Genomic DNA, 15,054 nt, shown 5'->3' with positions numbered 1-15,054 from the left:
TTTTTTGTGGGGAGTTTCCATTGAAATGCACATCCAGACTTGTGCACAAAATGAATGAAACAGGCAGTAACTCGGGCTAGAACCCACTCCTGGTACAGGGTCTCCAGCTCGAGCAGGGGGTTGGACTAGAAGACCTCCAAGGTTCTTTCCAACTTTCTTATTCTATGTTTTATGTTTGAGCTCTATATTCAATGAAATGAAAAGTTTTGATCTGTGGAAATTGGAGTGCTGGAAATGAGATTGTGCAATAGGCAATACATAATAATGCAATTTCATTTCTGCTTATTTTTGTTAGACATACAACTTTGAAAATGCTAAATTTGCCCGAAATACTTGGAGGAGCATCTGGATATGAGTGAAGGTTCTGCTGCTTGCTTGCAACATTCCTAAATTACAACTTCTCACTTGAATTTACAAGTTACAATCACTGCTCTGTTCACATATAGAATATTTCTTTGATTGTGAAAACATGAAAATATGAAATATAAACACGTTACTTTTTTTTTGTTCTAACTGCATCGTGCCATGCTACTATCGCACAAGTATTCTATTTATTCTCAATTATAGCAGGAAGAAGTAAGAATTGTCATTTAAGGATTTGGTGATTTTCCCTGAGAAATAATTGGGATGAATAAGTCACAATGCATCTGATAGAAAATACCATAAAAATACAAAAATAAGTTCTATTTAGTACATACATGCATGCATTCATGCATGCATACATATTTCAATGCAAACATAGATTTGACACAGTAAGTACATGTGCTTGTGCTTGATTTCCATATATGTACTTATAACTAGATGTGGAAATAAAAATGTACTGTGTGTACCAAGGCTGAAATGATCATACAATTGTAAAGCCAGGATCTATTTTGTTTGGTAGCTGAATACGTATGTGACTGATACACAGGACCTAAGTTATTGTAACCCCATTAGATGGCACTGTTGGGTGGTATAATTATATTCTAGAACTGTACAGTGAGTTAAATTATGGGCAGTGAAGTATCAGGTATATGCCAATCAACCAATGAATTTATATCAGTCTAATAAATGGAACCCATGCAATGTTTTTTCCCCATTTAACAGAAATGTTGAACAATTCCTACCCCACCCACTGCTTCTCCAAATCTATGGGTTTTGTGATGTATGCCCTGCAGTTAATGTAAGCAAAATATTAATATGTATTTGCTGATCTTTACTGATAGAAACGAGGCGACTTTGGATTAACTGGAAACTAATCATAGGCACTAGGTCTTAGTGTTTCTTAAAGGATTATACATATATACTTTCACAGCATTAGCAAATAGGAACAATGTTGGAATTTGATAAGGGGATAAGAAACAGTTTAGCAGAAGTTAGCCACTGAAATCTTATAAGGAATTCCATTAATGGATTGGGTAGGATTACAGATTGTGCTACAAGATTTGAGAGTTCATTTGCTTCTATCTAACATTATAAACGATCTGATACAATGGAGATAGTAAATTAATTTCAGATGCAGTTAAACTGAGAAGATATGCTTGTTCATCACCAACTTAATGTTTACCTATGTGAATGGTCTAATGCATAATAGAAAATTGAGCCATTCTGTCCTAGGAATTCAACACTTTCTTAATACAAATTGGAACTTCAATCCAAAGTCATTCACTCTGGCAGTGGCAGGTGGTGGGGCAGGAAATAGATTCCATTTGCTGGCTTCATCAGCTCAACAGAGAGTGTATCTGTTTTTATTAGTCAGGGCCCTTCATCATCGGAGTTCTGCTATTATGTAAATTGATTAAAGCATCCACAGTTAAAGAGGAGGTGGGATATTGAAGTGTACATGGAGGACAGTGAGTGCAATCAAATGCAAAGTCTGTAGAGCTTTATAACTATATGACGCACCGGAGTATAAACGCACCAAGGTTTTGAAGAGGCAAATTTAAAAAAAAAAAGTTTTTGCACTCTGCAAACTTCCCCAAAGCAGCCTGTTTTTCATGAAAATGGGCCTGTTCCCCATTAAAAAGGCATGAATAGCCTTAGGGCGCTTGCAGAATGTTCCTCAAAATGAACAAAAAACAGGCAATTTTTCACAGAAACAGGCCCATTTTTTTCTGTCAAAAAAATTGCTTGCATAGCCTTTAGGAGGCTTATAGAGTACTCCTGGGGGCTGGGGGTGGTGGTAAAATTAAGCAAAAAAATGACTTGTTTTTCACTCATTTCTGCCTTCCCCAGCCCCCAGGAGCTCTCTGAAAGCTTTCTACAGTCTCTGCAGGGCCATTTTGGTGAAGGGGGCAGAGTTTTGGGAGGCAAAAAATGCTGTATTCGATGTATAAGATCCACCCAGATTTTCAGCCTCTTTTTTGAGGGAAAAAGGTGCATCTTATATTCCAAAAAATACAGTAGGTTCAGGGAGCTCACAAGCCTACAGTGTAGGGCAGGGGTGAGTAACCCATGGCTCTTCAGCCACATGTGGCTCTTTCATCCCTCTGCTGTGGCTCCCTGTTGCTCAAAATATGTGTCAGAACCGCCAATTTGTGAAATCTGCTGGCGTGCAATTTATGGAGCTTTTTGACTCCCAGTAGGTTTTGTGGCTCACGGTGTTTTCTTTTTCTGTGGGAAATGGATCCAAATGGCTCTTTGAGTGTTTAAAGTTGCTGACCCCTGGTGTAGGCGAACAGTTCCCTTCCACTGAGTTTCCCATGTTGAATATGATTTGGGAGCATAAAGCATGATTTAAGAGGTACTAAACAGACTTTACATGGCATGATAGCTCAGCGGTTAAAGATGCTGAGTTTGTCAGTTGGGAAGCGGATAGCCTGAGTTTGAGACCCAAGCGTTATGCAGTGGGGTGAGCTCCCATTCTTGCCCACCTAGTAGTTTGAAAACATGCAAATACAAATAGATTAATAACTACTACTTTGGTGGGAAGGTAACAGCATTCCATATTCCTTTGGCCTATAGCAGTGATGGCGAACCTTATCGGCTACCAAGTGCCGAAAAGGGAGTGCACACACGCTCACTGGGGCCTCAACCCAGAAGAGGAGCTGCCCAGGGGGCATGCCCATGCCAGAAAATGCACTTCTGGTTTTGGGCGGGCTGGCAGTCTTCCAGTTCCTGGCGCCCAGTAGCGCACAATGATCAGCTGGCTGGCATACATGCTCATGCTCTTCCAGTTTCCGGCACTGCGGCACAGATGAAGTCCAGCTGATCATCGCACGTGCATGCATGCCAGAAACTCGGAAAAAGAATGGGCAACGTCGCACATGCCTGGCAACATGGCTCCACATGCCACTTCAAGACCATCAAGGGGTCTATAGCCATGCTGGCAACATGACCACGGAAAATGTCTTCAAACATTGCTGGCTCCCTCAGCAAAGAAATGGAGATGAGCATTGTGCTGTAGAGTCAAACACAACTGGACAGGGAAACCTTTATCTTTAAGTAGCCATCAGTTTTAAGAACCACTGACAGACTGATCCACTATGAACTTACCCAGTTTCTTTGTCTGCTATTATCACAAGTGGCTAAGAATTCTTGGCTAAGAATTCCACAATATTTCTTTTTTTGTCAGCTCTTAGTGTCCTTGCATTTAGATCAGGAGATGAGTTCATGTTCTTATATTATGGCACACAGAGAAAACAGGCCGTCTTCCCATTCACTGGGCTATTTGTGACTTTACATAGCTATGTCACATTCTCTTCTGTATCTTTCTTCATTCAAAGCCACCCTTCCCCCCAATTGCTGCTGTATTTCCTTATAGGGAAACTGTTCCAGCAGCCTAACAATTATTCAGTCTCTTTAATACAGTCCCTAAAAATGGTAATCAGAATTTCACACAATACTCCTACAGTAATCCCACCTTGCATCCATTTAAGGACATTATTATACCAGCCGTTCTCTACTTAATTCCATTCTTAATGACAGAAAAAAATATTTATTTAGTGAGTTAGTTTGTCAAACATGTACAAAACGTGGATTTTTCTGTTTCTCTTCTAGCAAAAACTATTCCTTTATTCATAAGACACTAATTTGTATTCAGCCAATCTGATTTTTCTTCCTTCCTAACATTTTTCTACAAGTGCAGGATCCACTTTTTTCAATGAACCAAGTGTAACCTCCTGCCCAAATATTATTGTTTTACATTACACTGCATTCTGGTGTTGTGAATAAATTTTACTTGCAGTAGCCTTCATGTACAAAAAGCACTCACTACGCCTTGTTTCTTTTATTTTAGCTTTACAAATTCCCCAACTGACTTTTCAAAAAAAACCACCTCAGCACTATAGTGCGCTATGAAAAATGCCATCTAGATTAATCTTTGTGATATCAGGAGCGGTTTAACAAATCCCTTAGCACTTTTCAATCTGTTAAAAATGAGAGAAATGTCCATTTTGCTCTTTGGCGTTTGAATCACTCTGTTCTCCTCCGCTTCTACAACTATCATTCCTGTCCTGCTTCTGGAAATGTATCATATTTTGCGAAGTATTGATTTTTTAACATTTAGTGCCACAGGCAAATGCATTTCTCACTGATTCGGGGAAAAAGATAGAGATCTGAAGTCAATTGTTCTGACTTTTGTTTTTATCTTTGCAATAATGGCTCAAATATCATTGATTTACAACCATGGAAAATAAGGAAAAACAAAACAAATTTTAATTACTGATTACTAGAGAGCCGAACCTATGTAGCTGTTTTGAGACCAGAAATTATGTATATAGTATATAGCAGTAGACTTATATACCGCTTCATAGGCCTTTCAGGCCTCTCTAAGCGGTTTACAGAGAGTCAGCATATTGCCCCCAACAATCTGGGTCCTCATTTTACCCACCTCGAAAGGATGGAAGGCTGAGTCAACCCTGAGCCGGTGAGATTTGAACCGCTGACCTGCTGATCTAGCAGTAGCCTGCAGTGCTGCATTTAACCACTGCGCCACCTTGTAGGTATTTGGAAAGGATACTTCTATGTTAAATATACATTTGAATGATTGGTTGGATTTATACCCATCTGAATGGCTATGTGGTGAACCATGATGATGATGATGATGATGATGATGATGATGATGATGATAATGATGATGATGATGATAAATACTGGTGCATAATACACCAGACATCACACTGGTTGAGAAAAATAAAGTTACAATCATAGACATTGCAATACCAGATGATAACAGGGTCAACGAGAAGGAACATGAAAAATGAATGGTGGAAATACAATCAAGGCCATGAATACCTGGGCAATACCAGTTATAAGATACACAGCTGGTATAGTTAACTGGACACAAGCGGATTTGGACATTTTGGACCAAAAAACCAGGAAACTAATGACAATGTACTACAGTTTACATCCACGTGGTGATACTGATAGACTATATCTGCCCCGAAAATCAGGTGGCAGAGGATTACTACAAGTGAAGCAAATAGTTGAAGAAGAAAAACGTGCACTGGCTGGCTGATTACTTAAAAGAAAGTAAAGAACATCTATTAATTGAAGTAAAGAACAAAAAACTACTGAAGGCTCAACAGACGAAACAAGAATACAGAAAACATGTGATAAAATCAAGAATGGAGAGTTGGCAGAACAAAGCATTGCATGGCCAATTTCTGGGAAAAATAAAAGATAAAGTGGACAGTGAAAAAACTTGGTTATGGTTAACAACAGGTACATTAAAGAAAGAAACAGAGTCACTAATCCTGGCTGCGCAAGAACAAGCTATCCACACAATCCATGCTATTAAGGCCAAAATCGAAAAATCCTCTGACGATGCCAAATGCAGACTTTGCAAAGAAGTTGATGAAACTGTTGATCACATACTCAGCTGCTGTAAAAAAAATCGCGCAGACTGATTATAAATTGCAGCACAATTCAGTAGCACAAATGATCCATTGGAATTTGTGCAAAAATTATAATATTAAAACAACAACAAATTGGTGGGAACATAAGCCTAAAAAAGTCACCGAAAATCTGATGGTCAAGATCTTATGGGATTTTCGTATACAAATGGACAAAATACTGGCGCATAATACACCAGACATCACACTGGTTGAGAAAAATAAGGTCACAGTCATAGACATCGCAATACCAGGTGATAGCAGGGTCGCCGAGAAGGAACATGAAAAAATCACAAAATACCAGGACTTAAAAATCAAAATTCAACGACTATGGCACAAACCAGCAGTGGTAATTCCAGTGGTAATTGGCACAATGGGTGCCATTCCAAAAGCACTGGAATTACATTTAAAACAGTTAAAAATTGACAAAATCACCATCAGTCAAATGCAAAAAGCCGCACTGCTTGGATCTGCACGCATATTACGAAAATATGTTACGACGTCCTAGGCCCCTAGGTGGGGCCCGACTAGTAACCAATGCCAAATCCAGTGAAACAACTAGCTGCTGTGATACAATTGTATAATAATAATAAAATCTGCCTTCTTAGATGCTACAGAACCTTAATAATTCTTAGGTCCTTCGTTACAACTTTAATTATTAAGTCTCACTAGTGCTAGAGTGTAAAGATAGCCCCTTGTCATAAGGAAAGGACGTGATGCTTCATGAGGTTGAGTTATGCAACAGTATATTGTATTGCATATTTTATCCATGCCAGACAGGCCTTAGCAGAAGAACCACATTGAAATGGTTGATATAGTGTTGGAAAAAATTTCCAGTTCCAAGCCGGGAGAAAGACACTGGAAGCATGGAGGCTGATTGGAAAGATTAATGATGAACAGAACAACCAAGTACATGGTTACGGTGCAGCTGACCACATGGGGTTGAGAGTGGGGAGTATACCTTCTCTTGGGCTTTCAACTTGAACGTCCTGTTCAAGAACATATATTCTATTGGCTGTTGTCAGACTCCCATGGGGCCATGTACAATCCTAGGAATTTGTCTGACCTAAGTTTGGTTGAAGTTTTTGAGTGTGATGCAATGAAGGGGCTTTGGGCAATTCCTATTGCTTGTTGAGGGCTAATCCTACCTTTGTTTAGCTCTTGGGTGAGGGTATTTGCTTATGAATAGAGATATCTATCTCTTAAGTGCTGACATCTGCTGAGGGCTATTAAGAAATGTGGGGGCTGCTTTCTGTCTCCAAGAGCATATTTCTCCCTTTAGAGAAAATAAAATATTTTGCCTTTTTAATATTTCTCAAAATATTTTATTCTTCTAGGAGAGGGGTGGGTGCTAACTTTCTACAATAGTGAGAAAGCCAAAAAAAAAAGTCATACTGGATCAGCTCTTGCCCAGGTCAACAAGGACTTTGCCAAATGTTAGACTTCCTGGGCATCTGTTGGCAAATAGGCAACAGGACTCAGAGCAATGATCTAACTCAGTTAGATCATCAAATATACATTAATTGGTTAAAACATTACAATAGTTATAGAAAAAATAATGAAGCAGTGGAAGATATAATTGGTGTTTGGAAATATAGAATATGAACCAGTATTTCTGATGATCAGCTGTGACATGCATTTTATATTAGATAGAAAGCAGGATTTCCTGCTTTCTAGCTAATCTAAGTTGCGTGGCACAGCAGATTCCCCCCCCCCTCTACTTACCTTTCAGCAGGGGTGGGTTCCTTCCAGTTCTAAACTCTTCTATAGAAGAGGTTCCACAAATCTACTGTGCTGTTTATAACTGGTTCCAGCTCCCTCCCCCACCACCCACTGCTCACTGATTGGCTGGCTCACCAATCGCCCCACCCATCTCTAAGAGTACTATCTAAATCTTAAAGTCTTAAAGCTGTCAAGTTTAAACATCCCTGTTTTTTTTTCTAAAGGGTTAGGGGTGCAAGGGTCTTGTAACTTGCCAGCTTTAAGACTTGAGTGCTTTAAATGCCAGAGTTTCTGAGCCAACATTTTGTTTGTTTTTGCAAGAGCGTTGTTAAGAGAGTTTTACCACATTTTACAAGTTAGCCATGCCCACCCAGTCACATGACTGCCAAGCCACTCTCACTCAGTCACATGGCTGGCAAGCCACTCCCACAAAGCAGGTCACACCTACAGAAGAGGTTCTAAAAATTTTGAAACCCACCACTGCCTTTCAGGCATGCTCGGTAGCAGGCTCCGCCCACCTACCCGGACATCATCACATCTCTTTTTGATGCTCTGTTTATGTGTGAAAGGTCCTGCACATGCGTGGAAGTGGTGTGTGTGTTCACATTTGCGAACCAGTAGCGAAGGTAAGTACATTTCACCCCTGGAAAAATGCTCATAAAATCACAGATTTGCATTATGGGAAATCAGTAATCAAATCCAGAACTGACAAACACAGCTAATTCCACTCTAGAGAAACGAGGGAAGGAAAAAAAGCATTCCCTCCTCCACTTCTTTACAACTTAAGAGTACTTTCAGTACAGAACATTTTCTGTTCTTCAACCTTCAGCAGCAATTTGAAAATGTTTGTCATTGTTCTTTTTGAACTTAAAACACTAAGATCAAGGAAAAAAACATGTAAGTTAATGATTGCATTGCCTGAGCTGTCACAGGTGCTTGAGTAAAAATATTTCCTTATTACCAATTGAGGCAAAAGGAAATATAAACAGGTTGCTTGCTCTCCTACATCACAATTTCTTGTCCTAACCTAATGTTGTGTTATTTTTCCTCCAATCTCATACAAAAGTGGGGGGTGGGTGGGATCTAAGCATATCATAAGAAGAGGATCTGAAAAGGCATCAAGGGACATTTTTCATTGAAAAAAACTGATAACACTGATAAAATTGTAGCATATCAAAGAAACATTAGTTTTACGGAAATTTGAAATGTAGCACTGGCACTTTTAAAAAAAAGAAGCTCAGCTGGCAAACAGAGAAATCCAAAAAATTTTTAAAGTAGCAAAGCCTTCAGGTTGAAATAACCTAGGGATTTTACATGGCAATAGAACTGCCAAAGGAGAGAGAGAGAGAAAAGAGTCATAATGTGTTTAAACCAGGGGTGAAATTCAGTAGGTTCTGACAGGTTCTGAAGAATGGGAGCAGAAATTTTGAGTAGTTCAGAAAACCAGCAAATACCATCTCTGGCTGGCCCCAGAGTGGGGAGGGAATGGAGATTTTGCAGTATCCTTCCCCTGGAGTGGGATGGGAATGGAGATTTTGCAGTATCCTTCCTCTGGAGCGGGGAGGGAATGGAGATTTTGTAGTAACCTTCCCCTGGAGTGGGGTAGGAATGGAGATTTTGCAGTATCCTTCTGCTGGAGTGGGGTGGGAATGGAGATTTTGCAGTAACCTTCCCCTAGAGTGGGGTGGGAATGGAGATTTTGCAGTAACCTTCCCCTGGATTGGGGAGGGACTGGAGATTTTGCAGTATCCTCCCCCTGGAGTGGGGTAGGAATGGAGATTTTGCAGTATCCTTCCCCTGGAGTGGGGTAGGAATGGATATTTTGCAGTATCCTTCTGCTGGAGTGGGGTGGGAATGTAGATTTTGCAGTATCCTTCTGCTGGAGTGGGATGGGAATGGAGATTTTGTAGTAACCTTCTCCTGGAGTGAGGTGAGAATGGAAATTTTGCAGTATTCTTCCCCTGCAATGTCCACCAAGCCACACCCACAGAACTGGTAGTAAACAAAAAAAAAAGAATTTCACCACTGATTTAAACCAAACCGTTATTAAACCGACATGTTTCCTACTATTAAAAGATAAACAAGCAACCACTAGGTGCAGCTTCTTAGCAGGAGAACTTCACCAATTAATCAATTAAGCATAGATGTGATTGACTCCATCTTGGTTATGACAATACATCTGGGATGCAACAAGAGTTTAAGTATTAGCTTGTAATCTTGGTGTGATTTCCTAGCATTCCTTATCCAACACTGCATAGCAGTTTGCCAGACTAAAAGGTTTCATACAAGCCTTTGGAAAAATTGTAGCTTGCACAAGATAATACTCTAAGCCAAAGATATGTATTTTAGGCTTTTATTGTTATTGTTCAGTGAAATTGAATTCTGAGTGAATCTCTGGGCTGGAGAAAGTGAAGAGTGCAAAATTGATTTCCTGTGCACATTAAGATTACAGGCTTGCTTAAAAGGATTTAATTGCTTTCTAGGTCCAGTAAAGTTCAGAAAGCAAACATTTCCAAATGAATGGGGGTCACATAAAAAGCAATTGGGTATAATAATCTAATGCAATCTGGATTTTGCAAGGTCTTCATGAAGTTGCTAAACTACAGTTCTCACAGCACACACCATTGGCCATAGCTCCCAATATTTGGAAGACCATCCCTAATCTAAAAGACGATATTTGCATTAGTGTTGGGTTAAAGATTGTGGAAAATGTGTAACGACATTGATATTAAGGAACTGCCCCAGGTATCTATGTCCATATTGAAGAATATTACAAAAGTAGGAGTGGATAAAATATTGAAAACAGGGGTCCTCAAATATACCAGTATCTGAGGTGGGATTTGAAACAGTCCACTTTAAATTGTCAATCTCCTAATACTGCTTGTATTGTTCTGGTTAATCCACACTTTGCAATCCCCATGAATGCATTGAAGGGCTTTCTTTCTTCTGGTGAAGTCAGAATTGATTTTTGAAGCATGCCTATCTCTCTTGAAATATTTATGAATTGATCTCCAATGGATGGATGGATGGATGGATGGATGGATGGATGGATGGATGGATGGATGGATGGATGGATGGATGGATGGATAGATAGATAGATAGATATAGATATAGATATAGATATAGATATAGATATAGATATAGATATAGATATAGATATAGATATAGATATAGATATAGATATAGATATAGATATAGATATAGATATAGATATAGATATAGATATAGATATAGATATAGATATATACACACATACACACACACACACACACACACACATATTGGGATACAGTGGCTCAGTGGCTAAGATGCTGAGCTTGTCAATCAGAAAGCTTGGCAGTTCAGCAGTTAGAATCCCCAGTGCCATATAATGGAGTGAGTTCCCGTTACTTGTCCCAGCTTCTGCCAACCTAAGCAGTTTGAAAGCATGTAAAAAAAAATAGAAAAATAGAAACCACCTTTGGTGGGAATGTAACCGTGTTCCATGTTCTTTTGGCATTTAGTCATGCCAGCCACATAACCACGGAGACGTCTTTGGACAATGCTGGCTCTTCGGCTTTGAAACGGAGATGAGCACTGCCCCCTAGAGTTGGGAGCAACTAGCAAATATGTGCGAGAGGAACCTTTACTGATAGATAGATAGATAGATAGATAGATAGATAGATAGATAGATAGATAGATAGATAGATAGATAGATAGATAGATAGATAGATGATAGATGATAGATGATAGATAGATAGATAGATAGATAGATAGATAGATAGATAGATAGATAGATAGATAGATAGATAGATAGATAGATAGATAGATAGATAGATAGATAGATAGATATCATATCCAGATATATTAGAATAAAACACACTTTGGAATTCTCCTAGGACGCCTGAAAGACAATCATCTTACATGTTCTGGTCAATGTGCTATAACTACAGAAGAGGCATTATTTTCTTAAGCTGCTTCAAGGAAATACACATGTAAATCACATATTATATTGCTCTATTGTCTTGGTTTTATGTGTATTTTTTTTTTTGCTTCAGCAGTATTTGTAGTATATTCAGACACCATACTTCTTTTACCATCAGACTGCACTTCTATCTTACCTTCCTCCAGAGAAGGTCCAGGTTCATGACTTGTAGTAACTTTCATCTGTGTTATCTTCCACAACATCCCAATGATATAAATTTTCGTCCACAAAGAACAATTCCCCCTATACTTCAGAGAGTTTCTGGGGTGAATGAGGATTTGAATCTAAATTTCTTCAATCCTGAGCTTGTGTCTTAACTGGAGGATTATTCTTTGTTTATTGAAGTAGGGTCAATGTACAATTCCACATACAGTAAAACACACACACACACACACACACACACACACACACACACACCCCATAAATTGCTTTCATGACATTCTTGATACCATTATGGTTACTTTTTTGAAGTAACCCAGATCTAGTTGTTGGGTGTTCAGATCTGATTTTCTGTTGAGTGGGATTGCTGACAGATAACACCTAATAAATTTCTCTTTAAGTAATGGCCACAGAAACTCACACTGTTTTATAATTCCTTTGACATTTGCTACTTCCAAAGGCTGATTTCCCCATCCACATTTAATCCAAGAGAAAGCAAAGGCCAAGAGACATTACTCTGGGAGTTAATTTTCCTGAACTTTCCATTCGTCCTTTAAATTGGTCAAGAGTTGAACAATTTTCATCCAAACAGCTAGACTTCACTGTAAGCGAATAAAGTTACTATCTTAAAGTTGCATACTTTTTAACTCATTTTTTCTCTAAACACAAAGATTAAAACCCTGTGAATGAAATCAGCGCTTGTTATAAGACCTATTTTATTTTCCAGGTTATACTAAGCTAACTTTATTAAACATGAGTTGTTCATTATTTCTTCTTAAGTCTTAGATTGCATATATTTGATCTTATACTGTGTCCATTTTGACAGAAAACTAAATCGGATGTACTTTGCATTAATATTTTACTCTGTCTCCCGACTGGGTGCCAATTAGATAATAAAAAACACCTGGATTGGCCTTACCTATTAGCAAGATAAAATGATGGGAAAATTGCTCGCTTGGGGATGTGCAAAGATATTAATAGATATACTCAAAGAAAATAACACACTCAGTTTTAAAATCACTGATACATGAAAGTTAATCCATTAAGCATGTTTTCCCACTCATGTCAAAGGTACTATTTTATTAATTAACAGCAGACTTTTATTGCACTTAAGTGTATTTTTCCACAGTGTTTCCATGTATTTTTTCTAGTCTGGTTAGCACATACCTGCTTGGAGTTAGCACTGGAACTTCATGAAACATATTACATATTATGTGTTGCAAGTTAGTATGCCAGCAATAAAATAACTGAGGTCACTAAACCCCTATATATTAATGTTCTCATTTGCATGCTTGTTAAAATAAATTACTTTAATGCTGTATCTGAAAGACATTCATAGTCTCTTTTGGTTTAGGGGAATTAAACATTTATTTGGGGGCATTAAACATTTATACATGAGCTGTGGTGGCAGAGGGGTTAGAGTACAGAACTGCAGGCTACTTCTGCTGACTGCCGGTTGCTTGCAGTTTGGCACTTCAATTTTTACCAGCTCATGATTGATTCAACCTTCTATCCTTCCAAGGTCAGCAAAATGAAGACCCAGAATGTTGGGGGCAAGATGCTGACTCTCTAAACAACTTAGAGAGGTGTTCTGACCCCCCTCCAACTGGTGAGTCATGCCGACACAAGCTTTCTATTAGCCACACTTTATTCACAGTAATTATTCACAGACAAGACATTGGCAGCAACCCAGACTCCACAGATAAGAGATACACACAAGAGCTTCTCCAGCCTAGTATAATGGTTGTGTCCTGCAAAAGGTCTCCTCCCAAAGTCTCTTTTTATATCCTCTCTTGGGAGGAGCCAAATCACAACCACCTGGGCCTGATTATCTCCTATGAGTCTGTCTCCGTAATTGCTGCCTTCGCTTCTCCGTCCTTCTCTGCAGGGCATCAGGGACCAATTCCCTTTGTTCCTCCCCATTGCTCCAGTGCCTGACGTCAGGGACAAACTCCCTTTGACTTTCACCACTGCTCCATGCCTCAGGGTCCTCCACATCTTCCAGAGCTGACTCATAGGGTCCCTCGCTATTGGAGTCTGTCAGCAGCTCCAATGGCTCCTGCTGGGCCACAACAGAGAGGGCTATAAAGCACTGTAAAGCGGTATATAAATCTAAGTGCTATTGCTATTTTCATTGTTTCAACATCTTTAATAGCTAGATTGTTTCAATACTTAGGTTAATATTATGCTTATTTTTTAAAAAAAAAAAACTTTTTATGTGTGTTTTGCATTCCAATGTTGTTAACTGCCTTGAGAACTAGTCAGGTAAGCCAAATATGACTCCAAACCAACATTTTTCATTCAGGTCTACGAGAAACACTCCTTTGTAATTAGTTTAGTTTAGTTTAAAATAAAACATCTCTTCAAATCTCTTTTTAAAGTGAATGTTAATTATGGGCTCAGGATAGCTGGATTCAGATGGACTTTATTTATTCCAAGCTCCTGAAATTCCGTGCATTGGAATTGCCTTGAAAAGAATAATTTGTGTAGCTGAAGGTTGATCACAGAAGAATATGCTTTATTCTTCTGGAGCCTATTGTGATTAAAAGTGATCCCAAAGCTTCAGATTGCTAAAGTAGCTTTGATATGAGAATTGTCTGTCAAGTGATGCTTTGTTTACCATCTGCTATTCTATTATGGTTCTATACAAACATGACTGAGCTAATACCATATTATTTCCAAAAAATCTAGCATGTAAATCAATTTCTAAAAAGTTAAAAGATAAAGAACAAAGTCCCTTTGATCTATTGCAGGGGCCTGAGATCCACAACCATTTAGTGGACAACCATTTAAATATAAGCCAGTAGTGTGCAGCAGCTGCCAAAAAAGCCAAAACAGTTCTAGGCTACATAAACAGAGGGATAGATTCAAGATCACATGAAGTGTTAATACCACTTTATAATGCCTTGGTAAGGCCACAATTGGAATACTGCATTCAGTTTTGGTTGCCACGATGAAAAAAAGATGTTGAGACTCTGGAAAGAGTGCAGAGAAGAGCAACAAAGATGATTAGGGGACTGGAGGCTAAAACATATGAAGAACGGTTGCATGAACTGGTTATGCCTACTTTAATGAAAAGAAGGACTAGGGGAGACATGATAGCAGTGTTCTAATATCTCAGGGGTTGCCACAAAGGAGTCAAACTATTATCCAAAGCATTTGTGGATAGGACAAGAAGCAATGGGTGGAAATTAATCAAGAAGAGAAGCAACTTAGAACTAAGGAGAAATTTCCTGACAATTAGAACAATTAATCAATGGAAAAACTTGCCTCCAGAAGTTGTGAATGTTCCAACATGGGAAGATTTTAAGAAGATGTTGGATAACTATTTGTCTGACATGGTATAGAGTTTCCTGCCTAAGCAGGAGACTGTACTAGAAGACCTCCAAAGTCTCT

The sequence above is a fragment of the Thamnophis elegans genome, chromosome 11, assembly GCF_009769535.1.
Source record: "Thamnophis elegans isolate rThaEle1 chromosome 11, rThaEle1.pri, whole genome shotgun sequence".
NCBI lineage: Eukaryota > Metazoa > Chordata > Lepidosauria > Squamata > Colubridae > Thamnophis > Thamnophis elegans.
The sequence above is the reverse complement of the archived record's forward strand: the minus strand, read 5'-3'. Positions refer to the sequence as shown.